We start from the raw sequence: 19,602 nt of genomic DNA on the forward strand, positions 1-19,602 counted from the left end.
GCGCAGATTAGTTTTAAAAAAAGGTTTACTACTTTTTCAATCTTATACCGGAGACTACCACGAGGACATGAAAAAAAGGCACCGTATCTTATGCCCTATGTAAGGAATTGGGGTGGAGAAACTTGTGACTAAAACGGCAAAGAGAAACTCCTGCGAATTGTCACCAGGTCTCGTAATAGCATTCTTGAATTGGAATTCCGCGTTTTTATACTAGATTACAGATACCTCAAATGAACATTTGTTTTAAAGTTAGGATAAATTATATTATTTTCAACGCTGCCCTGATCGGTTTGATTTCGATTGATTGTATCGCCCCAAAGAAATTAAATGCAGCGACATCGCTTTCATTGCTACAAAATATAGCCAAATATAATTTCGATATGTTTTTGCTAAACTCTAATATCAATAGAAGAAAAAAAAAACAAAAAATATCCCCACCTTGGTGAATATTTTCAGAACAGCAACCATTAAATCATAAAATCTATATAAATTTACTGGTAAATATATTTTTCTACTCCCGTCTGTAAAATACCTAATTACACACCGATCTATCGTACGGGAAACGTCACTTTACCACGTCAGTTTCGTTTCCCAAGGATCCGAGCCACTTCGGACATTTCCGGAATTTTACCGCACGGGTTTGGGAGCAATTGGATGTTTTCGGAGATTTTCAGTGTCAGTGAATGTATTCGTGTTGTATTGCCAAAATGTACCCAACAACTAACGGTCTTAGAAAAAGTTATAGCATGCAACACGTTTGGCATACTTTTTAAATCACTCGTTTATTAAACAAACAGTCGCTCCGCCAAATAAAAAGTCAATAATAAATTACATTCAAAAATCAATTAAACAGATAAAATACTAAAATCTGTGCGTTTTAGTAGAGAATACTCCATCGCATAGAGCATAGGAAGGCTGTAGGTGGAGAATGCATTTTTGACAAATAAGGCTATTTTACTTTTTCCAAAATAATTTAAAAAATTTGAATTTTGGATATACATTTGGGCAATCATATTGAATGACCATTAATTATTATTGACATTTAATTTTAACAGTAAATTTATATATATTTTGCTTACCCAAAGATGGGACATTATTTGGAGAATTTGGCATTATAGGTTAGCAAATATATCTAAATGCGATTTTAACTAACGTGTTAGACTTTTATTTTGCTATCTTTTGTTGCAAAGAAAGTACTTGTAGTGATGTCGCAAAACGGGCTCTGGTGGTAAACAATCTTAATCATTCTGTTCAGGACCGCCTTAATAGCCTAAAAAGGGTACCTTTCGACAATGGCAACTTTAATAAGATCCATGGAGCTATTCTGAAGTTATCGATATTTATTTTCAAATATGTTCGAATACTCTCACTACTTTCCCTTAATAACTTTAATAATGATAACAATATAAGTAACAATAATAATATTAGTAATAATAATAATAATAATAATAATAATAATAATAAAAATAAAATTAATAAAAATAATAATAATAATAATAATAATAGCACTTTATTTCCAACAGGTAACATTAACAAATTACTGGAAATATTAAATATAAATGAAATGAAATATTGACAGTTATACCAATCGTATAACTAAAAATAATAAGAAAGAATAAAATATGACTTGTCAGCACGGCTAACCCGACATCAATCGAAATATTGCATGAAGACCATCATAATATAAACCACAGTGTGACGATAGTTTGTTGAAGGTAACACACATATTGAAAATAGGGTTTTGAAAATGGATTTTGGATCTGGGTAACTGAGGTAACAAAGTGATTGATGTCTCCCTTCTAGCCGCGGCACATGAAAACGTAATTGTTCCAGAAGAAACGGACCATCGACTCCGTAATGAACTAACTTGTAGAGAAATAATACTGATTGTAAGTCTCTGCGTAAGCTCAGAAGCAGTAGAGTGGACCTTCTTAGTAGAGGATCATCATCAACTCCCCTCTCAGGATAGAAACCCTCCTCCCTGAACATTAGATATTTCAGTAATTTTCTCTGCACACTGTCAATGGACTGACCGTGGCAGTTATATATTGGTGACCATACCAACCTTTGACCTAACGTAACAGTTAAATAACAATTTAATAGTAGGTGAACTACAAAAACGGGTGCAATTTCTTATTACGAATCCTAAAATTTGCATTGCACTATAAACCACTTTAGTAATGTAAGGTACAAAAGAGAACGTCTGGTCAAATAAAATCCCCATATCCTTTACAGTGGCAAGTATAGTCAGGATGGTAACATCCATACTGTAATTAAAGACTATGGCAGTTTTTTGCGGTGGTAAGAAACCATCTTACACTTGCTGTTGTTAAGATGCAATTTATTTTTAGTATACCACTGACTGACAATATTGATGTTGGCCTGGAAACTCATGCAGTTTAAATGCAGTGATATAGTTTTAGGTCGTCCTGCATAGGTCGCAAATGATCAAAGGTATGAGATCGTCTATCAATATATTGAACAGAAGTGGTCCAAGGTTAGAACTTTGAGGCACACCAGAAGTTGGAAGAAAAGGAACGGATCTAAAGCCCTCAGTCTCAACGAACTGTCGACGGTTCACCAGATAGGACTTCAATACTGAAATCAGCGAATTTGAGAAACCAAATCAGTAAGTGATGATCTATCTGGTCAAACGCTTCGTGGAAATCAGTGTATATAACGTCAACTTGATCTTGCTTGTTCGGGGAGTCACAGACATAAGAAGATAGGGAACATAAATTGGTGATACATGAAGCCATATTGCGTAGAGAGTTTATTTCGTAAGTAATAAAATCTCTAATATTTTCGTAAAATTGCATAAGCATTGCATAATAGTTTTGGCGCAGTACGTATTAACAGTCTCTCATGATAAAACTTGTTATGCCGTCAGGATCGGTAGTCATTCTGTTTTTGAGTGATTTGCTTGCGAATAAAACATCGTGAATGGTAAGATTAGGTGAAGGACACGGTTGAAGATGAACGTGGATCAGGCTCGGACATCGTGAAAATGCTACCAAAATGCTTTGCAAAAACTGCGGCAACCATACTAGCCCATGTTATGACTGATTAGAATAGGATACCGTGGCTCTGATCCGCGAATCTGTCTTCTTACTCTGAATAAATGACCAGAAATTGGTAGCAATATCATGTTTGCTTAACTCAGTACGACGAACAAAATCGAAATAGGCAACGCGCGACTTTAACTTAATTGACTTGCGCAGTGTCGTATATCTGCCCAAATAATACGAAAATTTGTGTTGCTTGAAATTACAGAAAGTTCTCTCCTTCTCAAATATATTTACAGTCATTTCTTTGGTGAACCCCGACGGTGTTTTAGTGGACGTGCAAACGGCAAAAATATTGTTTAGAATGTGGTAAAAAAGTGTTAGAGAACTGTCGAATTCCGAGCACTCCATAGCACTATTCCAGTCGGCATGCAGCCGTGTGTAGAACCTCGTCAATGAGGAGACTGCATTTCTCATTATCACAGCGGAGAAATTGGCGAATTTAGATTAGTTACAGAGTTTACGATTCAATATGGCGCTAAGGTTGAGTAGGGATCTATGTCTGGAATTAATAGGAGCTGAGGGAGTGAAAGAAGGAATATTAAAGTCACCCAACAACAAAGCAGATCAACAACAAGTCCGGCGACGACGTGGATTCAAAAAAGTTCTCAACTTCGAGGCTGGGAGCGGTGGGAGGAATGTAAACTATAAATACATAAAATACAAAATAACGTAAAGAGATCTTACAGCCTAAGAAGAGAGATAGAGATAGAGCGAAAATCATTTGTCGAGAAAAAATTGAATTTATCCAAGCTTTACAGCGGTTTTAGCTATTCCTATAGGAATTAAAATTCAAGAACGCATGCGAGCGGCCGTTCTAGAAAATATTTTTCAGTATTTTCGCTTGGCCGCTATAGATTCGAGATTTTTAACCAAAAGCCTTTAAAATTGCTTTTCGAGGTAGAGCCGAGTGTCTTTCTTTGATACCTCATACATTTGATACCTAATAACAAACTGGATCAAGCGAATCTTTCGCGTAAAACTTAAGCTCAAATTTATTCCATTCTTCCACACCTTGCACTAAGGTAATTTTGTAAAAGTAATCTTCTAGGTTAATGAGATTTTTCCCGAAGATAGAGCAAAAATTATTTTTAACCTAGACTTCACCTACAGATATCCCGCAGGCTGTTTTGCTGCATAAACGTTGTTTACAAGAGTTACGTTCTGATATTATTTTCCGCACCGGCAGAAATTCCCCTTTGAAACGTTATTGCGCACTCGCTTAGCATTTTATCATGGTAATGAGCCATTCTGATTTTTTTGTTCCGCCGGACGAAGTCAAAGCAAAAATTAACCGCGTTGTCGTGACACTGTCATGATAGGACGTTAAAGACCGAAAAGCTTTGTGTAAATGCGGGGTACCCGGAACAGACGACACGTTCAAACCAAAGCGAATATTATTAACTTTGATGCGGTATGTTCATTAGTTAATTGCAGCGAAAGAACTATCAATGCGCAGATCTAATACCAGTAAATAATATCGGAAACGGGTAATTAAAATCGTACGTATTCTGGCATTACATTTTTAATATTTTTTTGGATAACAAAGTAATCAGGGTGAAGAAGTGGAGGAACGAATTATATGACGAACATTTATTAGTTATCTTATAGAGTTATAGAGTGTACAATATCTAAAAAACTCAAAATTGCCATTATTAGAGAAACAATTATGAACGAGGTTTACTAAATGAAATAAGTCTTAAGACCATAGGCGTGGATCGAGAAATTTTGAGGTGTAATAGGGTATAAGACACAGGCAAGAGGCAGGCCAAAAAATTATTATAAAAGAAAAGGAAATATTAACAAAACCAAAACAAAAACTAAAGCTGATGTAAGCAGTAAAGTAAAACAAACTATGTCGGTGATATGACAGATATGAATGCAATTACATTGATTATGGCGGTTACAAACAGTCGCTTGTTTATGATTGAATCAAAATCCACCTTAGACCTCACATATTAAGAAAATATTTCCAGTTTCGCGAAACCAAACCCAAGATTCCAGAAGCGCTTGCCACCATCTGATTAATATGAGGTGATAAAGGTGAAACTCTCATCAGCCACAACTTCAAGGTCCCGAAGTTAAACACTTTATAGTGTAATTTTGTGATCGAGAGTAAAATATAACTTTACAGTTAGATTCCTTCTATTAAAGGGACACCACTGACCAAGCTTATCTATACTGTTTCCAAGGGAATCACAATCAGAGACAGTGTCAATGAGGTTAACTATTTTGAGATCATCAGCGTAGGCAGTACAACATCGAATTAAAAACCGTATATAATGATATGAAATAATCGAGAGTAAAAGTTTCACAGGATAATTAAAAGAAACTGTTTCAAAATATTTGTTTTAATATTTGCTAACTCGTTAAATTTACTAAAAAATAGATCACTCGACGCACACGCAAGGTAATACTTGTTTGTAAATATTAACACAAGAGTATTTCAGGTTTCTTTGGAAATTACCGAAAAAATGATATACCACTATATCGTTTTGGGATACAGAAATTAATTCTGTCACAAACCGATGACATAATTCAAGTTTATGAAACCAGTCCACGAAACAAACTAGATTTTTAGCGCACATCTATTATCTAACTGCACAAACCGAACAAAATCCACCGATAAGGTGCCATTTCGGTGCCGCCGCTGGCTGCAGCCGCTAGCAGCTTCGTCTCCCGTCGCTGCACTGGTTTGTACAGTTTTAAATGCCAATTTGGCTTGCGCAGCGCAACTAAGGCTAAGGTTATAGTAGATGCGGATTCTGACGAATCATTATTCTGACGAACACGCCAAAATTGTTGTTCAGATGTCAGTGGCTATAGTGCATGCTAATAATTCAGTTGTGTCAAAATATTCAAGATGGACGACAATGAAAATGTAGCATATGATTGCCAATTTTTAGAAAGACCGTTATTAAAACTTCTTCTTATGGGCAGAATGGAACAAGTAAATAAAATATTTTCTTCAAGACCAATTAATGGGGAGTACCATACATTATTTAAAGACCTGTTAGAGCAACCAAACAAATTTTTTGGGTACTTCAGGACTTAACAAAAGAAACTTATTTACTCATTAAGTGGGTTGGTTAGTGAAAAATATGAAGCTAAGTCTTCATCCAACTGCTGTTGAGTAGAAGTTTCCCCACTACTTGGCCCAGAAGGGATCCTTAATTGTGAAGAACTAGAATTAGTTTGTTCAGAACATCTCCAAGTTTCTTCGCTACTGACCCTAGAAAACCTTTGGAAGTCTGGAGTCCTAGTATAAGTTTCCATTGCATGTTGATGCATTCTAAACTCTAGTGAAGATAATATGGATTATTATTGCCAAAATTTGAAGGTTGGAATTTCAACTCGTCAACAAACACCTGTTGTAGCTTTGCTCTCACATCTAGTTTTCTGTCTTCGGGAACTTTTCTTAAATAAGGTAATAAGCTCATCAGAAAAAAATAGTCACTATCCTCTTTAGTCACTATCCTTAGCTTTAACAGTTTTAACACGTTTGCTTTGAGATGGGACAAACTCGGGAGACCTCGCCGGTGAATCCGGAGATTCGGTATTTTTCTCCATTCCTCTCTTTTGTTTTGCATTTTGGTCGACAATGACGTTGTCATGAGTTTCAGAAAAATCACCTTCCCCTATTTCATCAGACACAGGATTATCATTTCGAGTCATTCCGGCTCCAAAATGCTGCTTTGTAATTTTCTACCTAGGAACTGATCTGTTAAAAGCAGCATGTTTTTAAAATATGGCCATTTGGACTCCGTAGTTAGTCCTCCTTCTTGTCCAGAACGTGCTTTTGGTAGTTTCTGAAGCTCTTTACGAAAGGGGTCTCGCAAACCACGCCACTTATTTTTTTACAGCTTCGACTGAAACAAAAACAATACTTACAAAATACACACGATACACATTGTATTTTATTTTTTTTAATAACCATTAATTTAATTTTCTTTTGTTTCAGGTATCTTTCTACTGGGATGTCATTTAGATCGTTAAGCTTTTCATACAGAGATTCACATACTGCAATACGACAGATAGCTTATGAAACATGTCTTGCAATATGGAATACTTTTCAAGGGAAACATATGGCGATGCCTACATCCGATTTGTTACAAAACAATGCAAAAGACTACTTCAAACAATTGAATTTTTGTAATTGTGTTGGCAGCATTGACGGCAAACATGTTAGAATAAAATGTCCACAGAACTCAGGATCGATATATTATAACTATAAACAATATTTTTCAATTGTGTTGCGAGGCATAACTGGTGCAAATTACAACTTTGTTACTATTGATGTTGGAGGTTATGGGAAGCAAAGTGATGGAGGAATATTTTCGCTCTCTAATGTCTACAAATGTTTACAGACGAACAAATTCAATATGCCAACTCCTGAATATTTACCCTCAACCGAAATCAAAGCTCCTTTTGTAATATTGCGTACCCACTGAAGACATATTTGCTTAAGCCTAGACAAAATCTTACAAACGAAAAGCGGATTTTTAACTACCACCCGTCTAGGGCTCGACGCTGCATTGAATGCGCATTCGGTATATTAGTTGCTAAGTGGAGATTTTTAAAAACCGAATTGCAAGTCAATCCCGAAAAAGCAGATATCTTAGTTCAAACTGCATGGCTACTGCACAACATATTAATTAACATTGAAGGAGTTCTAACACAACCAGAACAAAATATAAACAACCATGAAATATCTGTTTCAAGACGCTACAAACATTATGGAGCAGCGGCCAGTGAAATACGAGACGTTTTCAAGAATTATTTTTGCAGCCTCTACGGCGAAGTACAATTCCAATATAATATTTTTACTTAAGAACCGTCATATAATATTGAAAGGAATGCAATGTATACAAAAAATACATTAGATATGTAATTTCAATAAAAAAAAATTAGGTGGGAATGTACTTACCATTATTTTCCATTTCTTTAGCGATTTTTTCCCATTTCTGGCGAGAAGTATCGCTATTATGATAGTTTTTTGCTTAATATCTCATAAAGATTTATTTTCAAAAACTAAACTGATTAGTTTTTCCACATCCATTGTCAAAGGAACCAATTTATAAACACACAATAAACACAAATCGCAACGGTTCAGATCAAATTATCAAAATTGTTTGAACGTTCAGCTTATTCTGACGAATTTGTACGTAATCTGACGAGCATGCAGTATAACCAGAATAGCCTTTATATGTTTTGATTTTTTCGTGCGAGTTCTGACGTGTTCGTCAGAACAATAGTTCGTCAGAATACGCATCCACTATAACCTTAGCCCCAAGGGGGCGGCAGCCCGCGCTGCAGCGGCTGCTGTTCGACTCCTCGCGAAGCAGTCGAGCGGCTGCCATCGTAGTGACTAGGGCAAAAACCGGCGCCATTCACGTCAAATGACGATGTAATTTTAATTAACGAAATACAAAAATATCCCGTAATATACGATTATAAAGACAAAAATTTTGTTAATAATGACAATTGTTGGAAAAAGGTCGCTAGAGAATTAAAAAAAGAAGGTTAAACTAAAATCCGGTAAAAACTGGCTGTCTGCCAGAAAACTGGTGGGAACGCTCCGAATTGTCTGCAAACTATCAGCATCTTTTATATGCGATCGGAATTTCACTAGAGCTTATTTACCAGCGATTATTTCACAAGAGATATTTAAACACCGAATATCTTTTTCGGTTCCTACGTCATGCCTATATTTTTTTATATTTGGGTTTCTAATGTTTGTTTTATTCGAGAAATAATCTAGCTATAATAAAACAAGATTTGAAATAAGTACCTACATATACATTATAAATTATTTTTCATTTATGGTCTATTTTTCTTTGGAAATCATTTTCTCTTGCCAGTCGACAATTTCCTCTCGGACGAAAAAGTTCATAAACTCGTCTCTGATGCGAACTCCATCGGAATCTTGAAAACCTCCAGCTCTTCTAAAATTTTGCCTCGTTTGTGTATTATGTGCATTTGGGTCATATTCGTAATACGGAGAAAAAATATTTTTTCCAAGAATGCAATCTCTTAATAAATTGTGCAAACAACAAGCGGCAAAAATTAAATAATCTCAAACTTCTAGTTTTACATTTATATGTGTATAAAACCCTCTAAAAACCTGACAAAGTAAACCAAACGCATTTTCGGCGACTCTTCCGGCACGGGTCAGCCAATAACTAAAAATCGCTGTGGATTTTTCAAAATTTGTTCAAGTTTTTTACGTTTTTTTTTAGTTTTTAAGGAAAGGTTTCATGACCAATAATTACGTGTGGTAAAACTCTGTTTGATTTTTTCAATTTTTGTTCAGATGGAAAAAAGTCTTCATTAACCTGGCCCAAAAACTCTGACATGTTTGCCGTCTCTAGCTGCCACGTAGTTAGGAAAATTTTAGCGACTAACCAAAATTCTTCAGCATTCTTATTAAAACTTCTTTGGTTGGGGGCGTCAAATAAATAGGTATTAAATTCTTGCGTATCGCAGCCAGTGTTTTCTTAATAATTATCCTCATATAGATAGGTGAAATTCTGAAGGCAAATCCAAGAGATTGGAAAGTTCCACCAGTTGCCATAAACCTACAATCAATTAAAATATATGTATATTATCATACATTTACAAAAATAATTGATTTACTGAACAAATTATCTATTTTTTGCATGATTTCCGCTGGTAATCGAATATATTGTGGTTTTTAGAATACACTGCTAATTTTTTCTTTGCCTACAGTTCATCTTCCTCTTCTTCTAATAAAATTAATGTTATCAAATCGTCGTAATCCATACTTTTTAATAAAGCCCGCGAAATTTAAAATGGCAAAAATGCTACAGTCCTCATCCAACGGCTGCCTAGAACTGCCTTCAGCGAAAACATCTTTTCATCGCGGCTACAGCTGCCGCGGACAGCGTCCCTAGTCGCGCAGCTCGACCAGCACCACCGAAATCGCACCTATATACGGATTCCGCTGCCCAACTGTAGCGGGGGACCTGGACCTGGATAGTCGCGCGCGTTGTATCCAGTGAGTCAACTTATACAGTGTTTTGTAAACTTTGATATGGACTGAAACTAAACGCATTTTCGTAATCACTTCTTGAATTATGTAAATTGATTTTAATTATATTGGTTTTATGGAAATAGCTCTATTTATGATTAAACGACGGGGACGATACGAGCATTGCTTGATCAAATAATGAGTCATGCAACAAATTATCGATGTATCTATTTTTATCGCAATTAATACCCATTGGCAAGATAAAAAAAAGCGAATATTGCAGTATCGCCGTTACACTTCGTAAATCCGCCAGAATTTAAAATTTTGCGATTAGCGAACTCTTCCAACCGAAAATTGCGACTTATCTCATCCACCATAAAATAGTAGAATTAACAAAAAACAAAATTTCTACCCTGTTTTGTCATTAAACAGAAAGGAAGTATATATTAGCTCCGCATATGAAAAATAATAAAGAAATGAAAGATAATAAAGATAATTCGTGTTTATTTACAATTATCGCTGTAAACAATTAAAAAGTTGAGGCGTCTGTATTTGCATTAATTTCTTGTTTTAAATTTGGCAGCCAGTACGCAAACGAAAAGCTACTGAATAGAAACATTTTTTTACTTACTGCATTTAACTACGAGAGGAATTATTCGCCGACTGGCAATCAGCAGAAAATCACAACCCTCGTCGCCGATTATTAAATGTTTTTTTGGTCCAGACTGTACTGGTAAATATCCCGATTTCCAGATTTTCCCCAGGCCATCACAAAAAAAATCTTTAAATGAAATATGTAAATTATCTGCATATATAGTCCGTTCAAAATAGAAGTTTCAAATACCAAACCTCGATTTTGGTGGCGACCTTGAAGTACAGCATGTTTCACATATAAATTGTAAATTATAAAATGGCCTACAAAAATGACTTTTATACTTTTTTTCTTAGAAAGCGTCATTCCTAAGATACTGAGAAAAGCAAACCTGCATACATGTGTTCGCTTATATTTACGAAATATGTAATTCTGAGGATCTACTCTCAAAAAAAATGTAGTCCTTAGTCAGTGCCTGTAGACTCTATTGTCTATGTGGCAACACACATAAACCTGCCCTTTTTAATTTAAATGAAATACGAATTTATTCGGAGTATCTACAATATTACAATATGGTAGATAATTACAAACCGATCTAGAGTGCGGGAAGCGTCACTTTACCACATCAGTTTCTTTTCCCACGGATCCGAGCCACTTAGTATATTTCCGGGATTTTACCGCACGGGATTGGGAGCCATCAGATGTTTTCGGAGATATTTCCCACGCCTTGAATTTGGATGTTTGACAATTCTGACGGTCATGTCAATGAATGTATTCGTATTGTTTTGCGCAAGTGTGCCCAAAAACTAACGGTCGTAGAAAAAGTATAGTATGCAACACGTTCGGTAAACTTTTTAAGTGTCAGATAAATTCGTGAGTCAAATTCCGTTTACCGCACTTGTTATATAATATACTATTAAAACCGATATTTGCAATTATTTATTTGAAGCCGGGATGAGTTTTTTGATTGTCTGAGAAGCGAGAGTCTAACAAATTCGAAGAAGACCTGACTGACTCTTGAAGAAGAATATAGATAAATAGAACAGATATCAGAACTACAGTTAAAATCAATGACCTATATCAATATCAATAATAATCACGAAGTATATACAGGATTTTGCAATAGAACTTCGCCATAACAGATCGCGTGGAGTAGGTCTGGGAAATGAAGTTAAAAATCCTGCTGTGCAGAACGTCACAGGTGATGTGGAAATGGGTATATATGATGCAAAATGTAACATCTACAACTTTTAGAATCTTATGAGAAAAGAAAGATCATTTTTAATGAAAATTTTATTTTGTATTTATTTTTGTTTTTCAAATAAACGCATCAGTTGCTAAATAAGCTGCATGATCACTTTATTTTCTGTACTAATCCAAAAAATTTTGCAATGTAATCCAAATATGTGTTAAATTAAAGCATTAATTTCAAGATTTAAGTTTCAATTTATGGAGTTCGTCCTCAAAAACACTTTCAGTGCCGCGCTGCGCGGAAGAATAAATTTAACTATATATACGTGACGTTGGCGCCCCAGAAGATATTTTTCTCTCTCGCGCGCCCGATCACTGGAATCTGAATAATTTTATATTTCCTCGGTTGGGACCCACGCTACGAAACTACGAAATGGAAGCTTGCTGAGAGGGAAATATGTCGTGCCGCAAGGCATGCCTACATTAAGGCAATTTGAACTGATTTATCACGGTACGGACGAAACAAAACTGCTGTCCCTTCAAATACATTTGATTCGTTCCTGTGTCAGTTCGTTTATGTTTTACGCCACGATTCATTAAAATTCGAATTCGATATTGTGCCAATTGTTGGCAATACAAAGTTTCACAATTTTTCAAGTTTTATAAAAATCAATATAGACCTTGCTATATTCTGTTTTAAACATCGCCTCTTGCATTTATCAAATAAAAGTTTCAAATTTTGTCTAAAGCTGAGTTAAAAATGTTGCATTCTGTTCCCGAAGAGAGCAAGAAAGAAAAAAGTTTGAAGACCTCCAAGATGATAATACAAACAACAGAGTAAGGGATTTCTACAAGAAATTGGCAATATATCGAAAAAGATTTAAGCCAAAAACAGAAAATTTTCTTCAAAGGGATGACGGGACACTAATAACGGAGCAAAGTAGTATCCAGGATGCCTGGAAGACACATTTCGAATTCCTTATAAACACCCAAGGCCAAGAAGAAGCAAAAACAAAAATATTTCAAACTGTTGACTGGCCAGTGGACTCACCAAGCCCGGAAGAGGTGACAGCGGCTATAGCAAAATTAAAAAATGGAAAAGCCCCAGGCAGTGATAGTATTCCATCGGAACTAATAAAATACGGAGGAGAAATACTACATAAGAATCTACACCAATTGATTTTGGCTATGGGAAACGGAAAACATGCCTGAGCAGTGGAAAGAAAGCACAATTGTCCTCATTCATAAGAAGGGAAATAAAATGGCAATAATTATAGGGGTATATCGCTTATTAACACCTCATGCAAAATAATAGCGAATATCCTTTTACATAGACTGACACCATATGCAAAAAATATAATAGGAGAATATCAATGTGGTTTTAGACCCAATAAATCAACCACAGATCAAATTTTCTCCATACGGATGATGCTAGAAAAATGATAGGAATTTAACAAAGGAATTCATCATCTATTTATAGACTTTAGACAGGCATATGATAGGGTGAAGAGAACCGCTTTGTGGGAAGCCATGTCAGAACTCTGCATTCCAGCAAAACTCATAGCACTGATAAAGATGTGCGTTAGCGGCTCAAAAAGTGCAGTCCGTATAGGAACATTGTCAGACTATTTTCACATAAACAACGGCTTAAGACAGGGAAATGCACTTTCCGCTGATGACATCGATATCATATCATCGGTCTGTGGAGTGAAAGAAATGTTTATAAAAATAGAAAAGAACGCCAGCAAAACGGGCCTTAGAATAAATGAAGAAAAAACAAAATATATGTGTGTCAGCAGACAGGTAAACATAGACCTTGTGGGACAAAATGTCACATCACAATAGGAGAATACAATTTCGAAAGAGTGACTAGTTTCAAATATTTAGGAGTGACGATAACAGAGGACAACGGCATAACAGAAGAACTAAAAAGCCGAATCCAGAGCATAAACCGATGTCTCTTTGATCTTTCTGGAGTCCTTAAACCTAAAGTGGTATCGCGAAAGTCCAAAATTATGTATGGGTGCGAAAGCTGGACAATGACGAAGCAAAACGAGAGAAAACTGAGGTGTTTTGAAAGAAAAATCCTAAGAATAATCTTTGGCCCTGTAAAAGATACTGAAATGGGAAACTACGGACGAAGAAACAACAATGAACTGAGAGACATATATCAGGAAGCGGACATTGTCCAGGAGACTAAATCCAGACGACTAAGATCGCTTGGACACATAGAACTTAGTGCAGAAAATAGAATTACAAAGGTAGTTTGGAGTGACAATCCAGCTGGGAGAAGACCTCTAGGCAGACCTCGTTTAAGATGGCGAGATAATGTAATATCAGATCTCATTATTAATAGTCTGATAGTCTGACTTCGGAATAACCATCTTGTACTCTAATATTAGATTTGGTACCTACGTGGATCAGCTATTATATTTGCCTTGTCTATCTTGATAATCCAGCCAACATCAATAAATAATGAGCGCGTGTGATCATCAACTATACAAGAAAATAAGCATGATAAAATTACTCTCAAAGTGAAATCTATGATTGACGGACAGTCCGCAAAGTACATTACAACAATCATTCTCTTGGCTTCTTCAGTTTCAGTTAAGCTTTGAAGAACCGAGAAGATTTGTAAACAGTATTAGAGCACCCTCTGGAAGTTTCTTTGAAAAATAGAAAAGTACATTCTTTATTTCTGATTTTCAAACGTAACAAGAAACAGTACGTAGTGTCTAATTCTGAACCTGCATCAGCTTTGGACTTTTCAGACAAATCCGGTATATTATCTTAGTAGAATTTCAGACCCAACTAAAATGAATCACAGAAAGGATTTCAAAATCACAATCAGTTTGGAACGCATCAACTAAACCATTATAATTTTTTGAAATCAAAACAGAAATGTCACTTTGTGTTAGTGAATCTGATACGTCCTGCGAAAAGTCTCCTTAGTATAAATATAAAGTGGTTAACTTGACCACAAGTAACGCATCTGACTTGCCTTTCAAGAGAGTGTCGGCGATGTGTATAACGTGAAAACGCAACCAATATCAGTAACTAAAATGTGCTTAGCCTTGCACCACAACCTTAATTTGTCAAAATGCGGTTTGATTGAGAAAAACGTTGCTACTAACCGAAGGGAACTAACTGGCGTTCATAACAAGCTCCGGTCTAACTTTGCCGTAACTAAATCGCAAATGTCTCACACAACAAGTGTCTGCCAACTCGAGGGGGTTCTCCCATTAAATTCCCCAAGTGCCTCTTACCTCGGAACTTACAAAGTAAATTGAAGCTATGAGAATATTTATCATCGTCTCCGAAACTATATAATCCGTGTGTGCGATTTACACATGTAGCTACATAAGTTACATTAAATTCTAAAGAATAAATAGACGTTAACTAATGTCGGTGTCTGCAGATCGACTTTAATAAAAAACATAATGGTAAAAAGTAACCACCGCATATCCGTATCCGTTTCAGATTTCTAGAATGTTTTTCGAAAATGCATAATTACAGATTTTTTTTTACTCTTAAATTTAACGGCTTAAATAAAATACTTTTAAAAGTGATATTTTTAATAGTGCTCAACCGAAAAATCCATTTTGTCTATGGGACACCCTATATATTTCTGGAAATGAAAATAAAACTTAAAATTACCTGTGCAAAAATATTGTACAATCGATATTTTGCTCTAGTCTTCTAGGAAAAAAAAGAAGTTTCGAACTTTGAACAAGTAGGCTTTGGACGGTAGGACCGTAATACTAGGTTGTGTCGCAGTCTTCCGAACATGTCTTTAATAGGTTACTGTCTTTGAGTATATCACTCGTAGCTAAAATTGCTTACTACGTCTACATTCTTGTCTACTATCATAAAACAAAGTATAATATAAGATTTATTAGAAAAATTAAATCAATACTCAGCTACTTTAGATACTATTTCCACTCCGTGCAAAGCCTACTTGTTCAAAGTTGTAAAAAAACTATCTATTGAGAATATGACTCGAGTAAGATATCAAGATGGAAAAGTAATTTCACATGCTTTTCAGTTATTCAGAAACAGACTGGGTGGCCCCTATAAATAACTATTTTTCGGTTGATAACTAATAAATTATTAGTTTTAGAAACGATATATTTAAATCCTTAAATACTGCCTAAAATATTGCTTTAGATATGTTGTCAAAGAACACAAAATGTACAGTGTTTTTTCCAAATTCAAATTTTTGAAAAACTCTGGAACGACACTATAAATACTACTAATGTTACAGGTTTTATAAAAATGATGTCTAAAACACTTAGAAAATGTCTAATTTGACCCACCTTGAACTTAGATCTAGTAACGTAGTATACTTTGATTGTTACAAATGACCTGAACGTTTTTCAGGTTTAGTCCTAAGTTTAGAAACTTGAGAAAAATGCCTGTCTCTAGACATGCGAATTCTCGAGTGAAATGGCATAAAACATTAGACTCAAGTTTTCTTCACAACAGCTTAATACATACGGCGTAATACATACTTCCCAAACCGCAAATTAACTTAAGCACACCCCTGTATAACCTAAATACCTATACTTTTCGAGGTGGAATGTAAATATTTCTAAAAGATTGAACAAGAGGGACGCCACTTAAATGTCAATCGAAAAATTAAATATTTTCGGCATTATATTTGTTTGGCGATCACAGGAAGCCAGGAGACAAAGTACAGCCTGTAATCTGGTTGATTTTCTAAGAATCCTGCTTCGTGAACTGTTTATTTGCCTTTGCTAATAAATTTAGTTCTAACATCCTTACGGCTGGGTTCTAATCCTATAAGGATTTTAGGTCTTAGTGATTTCAAATATTTAAAAATTCCGATTAGCAATTACAAAACGTGGTGTGTATCAACATGGGGAAACCCAAAGCCCGCCGCCAACCACTTTTGTTTATCTAATTTATCGTATCACAAATGAAATGGAAGGGTCTAATCCGACCTTCACTAATAAATTATAGAACGCCACCTACATTCGGGATACGGAATAGGGGATTTGCACATAAATCTTTTCCTTCGCGGGCTGAAACAAGAGGCTTTGAAGAGATCGAATTAAATAAATAAATTTTAATGTATATACGGTCTTCGCTAACGAATACATTATCAAACATTCTCAATAAATTTGCTGTGGAATTTTAAATATTTCACAAAGTTTAATATGATGTGTTAGTCACTTTGGCTTTATAGAATCTGCAGTTTCTTCTAAAAAATGTGGCCAAAGCTAGCATAAAGCATGGACCAAAAAGACCCAAAAAACAGACCAAAAAAGAAAAGTCTAGTAATTGTAGATCTCGTTTTATAAAAAATCGAAAGAGTAGAAAATAAATTCTTCCCCAGCACCATAAATCAAAAAAATTACTACTCGAATGAAATTAGAGTAAGAACAGATCAGGCAAGAGGTACCTTTATGAAGATTAAACGGTCATTTTGCACCATGGATCTTTCGTGCAAAACTTACGCGAGTAGTTAAACTGAGCCACAATTCCTCAACTCTTTAGATCTGCCGTATCCGAGGTTTGATCATTGCCAATCGAACAAAGGGAACATTTTTTATTTTCCTTTTACATTTCTGTTACTCAACAATTCAATAATCAGAAATAAATATATCGTATTATGCTAATGATATGCAACAAAATAATTTATTATATAAACAATGAAATTTTTAATAGGTAGTCTACATACACAAGGTTTTCACCATCAAAATATATAAGAAACAGACAATCTGGGCCCAAAAATACCGTCTCTTATTACAGTTACATGCAATAAATTTGAAAAGCGAGAGGTTTCCTTGAGGGAAAAGGAATAAAGATATTTGTAGGTGTTTAATAAATTTTGATCATATTTTTCCAGGATAAAACGAATAGGTATTAAAATAGATATTGAATACAAAAAATAAGAATAACCTTCATAAAAATATTATATCTATTCTCTACGAAAAATGGTACATCTATATAATAATGTACAATGAAAATATGACCCGATTTAACCTTTTTTATAATACCAGCCCCATTTGTTTTTAAAAAATTTGATAAAATTATGTTTGACCATCAATGCGACTTCTAATGTCCATTCCGTTACATTCCGTTTTGAGTTTGGGTCAGTGATTAAAAAGTAATAACTATTAAAAACTAAAATTAATGTATTTTTTATTTGTCAAGAAGTAAGAGGTTTGCTTAAGGGAGGTTTTTTATCTATCTCTAAATAAAATTCTAATTTAATTCGAGTTCAGTGCCGATCGAGCGTTTAAAACAAATTGGCGCAAAGTGTTTATGATAGTCGGCTGAGGTGTATCAATTTTACTGTATTTATACGGTACACGCTGTCAAAAGTTGGATTACGCGTTACCCCATTATATCAAATAAATTGAAAACATTGGCGTCGATATGATAGATATCGTTATAGGCCTGGGGCATTAGGTGCTATATTAAATTGAACAATGACTCACCGCAATCGATGCATCGTAATCTCGGGTAACAATTTACCCTACATGATACAATAAATTCACGAGCCTAGGATTAAACCCCGTTTGTATGTAGTGACACTTAATGACGAACCGCTTTGACTTTAATTAATTTATCGGAAGAGGAAAATTAATTAGGCTTCGGCAACGGCGAAGCTTTTAGGTGCAGGCAGGGATAGGAGCCTCATTCCATATAATTTCGAAAATATTGACCCCGTGGAATAACTTCGGCTAGCTTTGATGGCTGGGATGGATGGCCGATTCATTTAAAGTTACTCTATAAATAGCAAAGCAAATTGAGGGCAAAATCTTTCCGACCAATATTTTAAGTGGCGTCATCAATTTCTGACCCAAGCACGATATTAAAATTTGTAGATATTCGACCTACCCAATTTGCGAATTTATTCTCCGATCGCGGCTGTCGGCAAGTAAACATGGCCGTAATGAAGTATTTTTTTATCGCATAAAATGCAATAAAGCATTATCCGCGACTACGTAAAAGTTTTTGTTTAATCCTATTTAAATTATCACAATGTGTCTTCTGAATACGAAGCATTATTAAATGCAGAGCAAATTGTATTGTACCACAAATACGGGTCAATTAAGTATTGTAAAAAGCCACAAATCGCCTTACTTGCAGCTGTTAAGTTTGTTTTCGGTTAGTTGCAAGCATATTCCTGCAATCAAATGTGTTTCAATATATTCCTTAGCGTATTTAAATAAAAATACAAATATAATTAAATGAATTCCAATATAAATTGTATTAAGTTGCAACTACAATTACATTAGCAATGAATTTAAATACATAATATAAATTATAAATTCCTCTTTATTATATAATAACGCAGTAGTCATTACTAATATATAAATATAATAATAGAAGTATTTATTAATTATAATTAACCTTAGTGATGTTGCATTACGAAGTTAGGTGACGGTTGGCAAATTCTTGGACTATTTTCAATATGCGTTAATCGGTTAATCTGTATTTTCTTAGTTTTTTTGATGGTTCATTTCCGGCAAACAATTGGACATGAAATGCATCTCTTTCCTTCTGCTCCACAGTTCGTCCTTGGAAGAATCATTTTGATATTGAGAGCAAAATGGGGATTATTGTTGTAATCTTGTCGTAGTCCAAGTTCACCAAGATGCTAATGAAAATTTTGGCTGAGGCGGATAAGACTGCCATGAATTTAGAAATGCCTGCGCTCTAAATATTTTGGGAAGCCGGATCTGGTTTTAGCTCTTGAAACATGCGAATTACCCTAAAGTACGTATCTT

The 19,602-nt window shown here is 35.0% G+C and overlaps 1 protein-coding gene and 1 long non-coding RNA gene across 4 annotated transcripts in view; one reads left to right on the top strand and one right to left on the bottom strand.

Moving 5' to 3' along the window:
• The window catches only part of LOC132698162 (ras-related protein Rap-2b), an 89,071-nt gene that overhangs the window by 55,374 nt on the left and 14,095 nt on the right, over window positions 1–19,602 (bottom strand). The gene's annotated exons all lie outside the window — the stretch shown is intronic.
• On the top strand, window positions 1,530–7,273 carry LOC132698163 (uncharacterized). The gene is made up of 3 exons (XR_009618346.1): window positions 1,530–1,773; window positions 1,834–2,780; window positions 7,027–7,273. It is a non-coding gene; the product is annotated as an uncharacterized LOC132698163 (long non-coding RNA).

Source organism: Cylas formicarius, unplaced genomic scaffold, assembly GCF_029955315.1.
Source record: "Cylas formicarius isolate icCylForm1 unplaced genomic scaffold, icCylForm1.1 PGA_scaffold_2__14_contigs__length_35257938, whole genome shotgun sequence".
Taxonomy (NCBI): domain Eukaryota; kingdom Metazoa; phylum Arthropoda; class Insecta; order Coleoptera; family Brentidae; genus Cylas; species Cylas formicarius.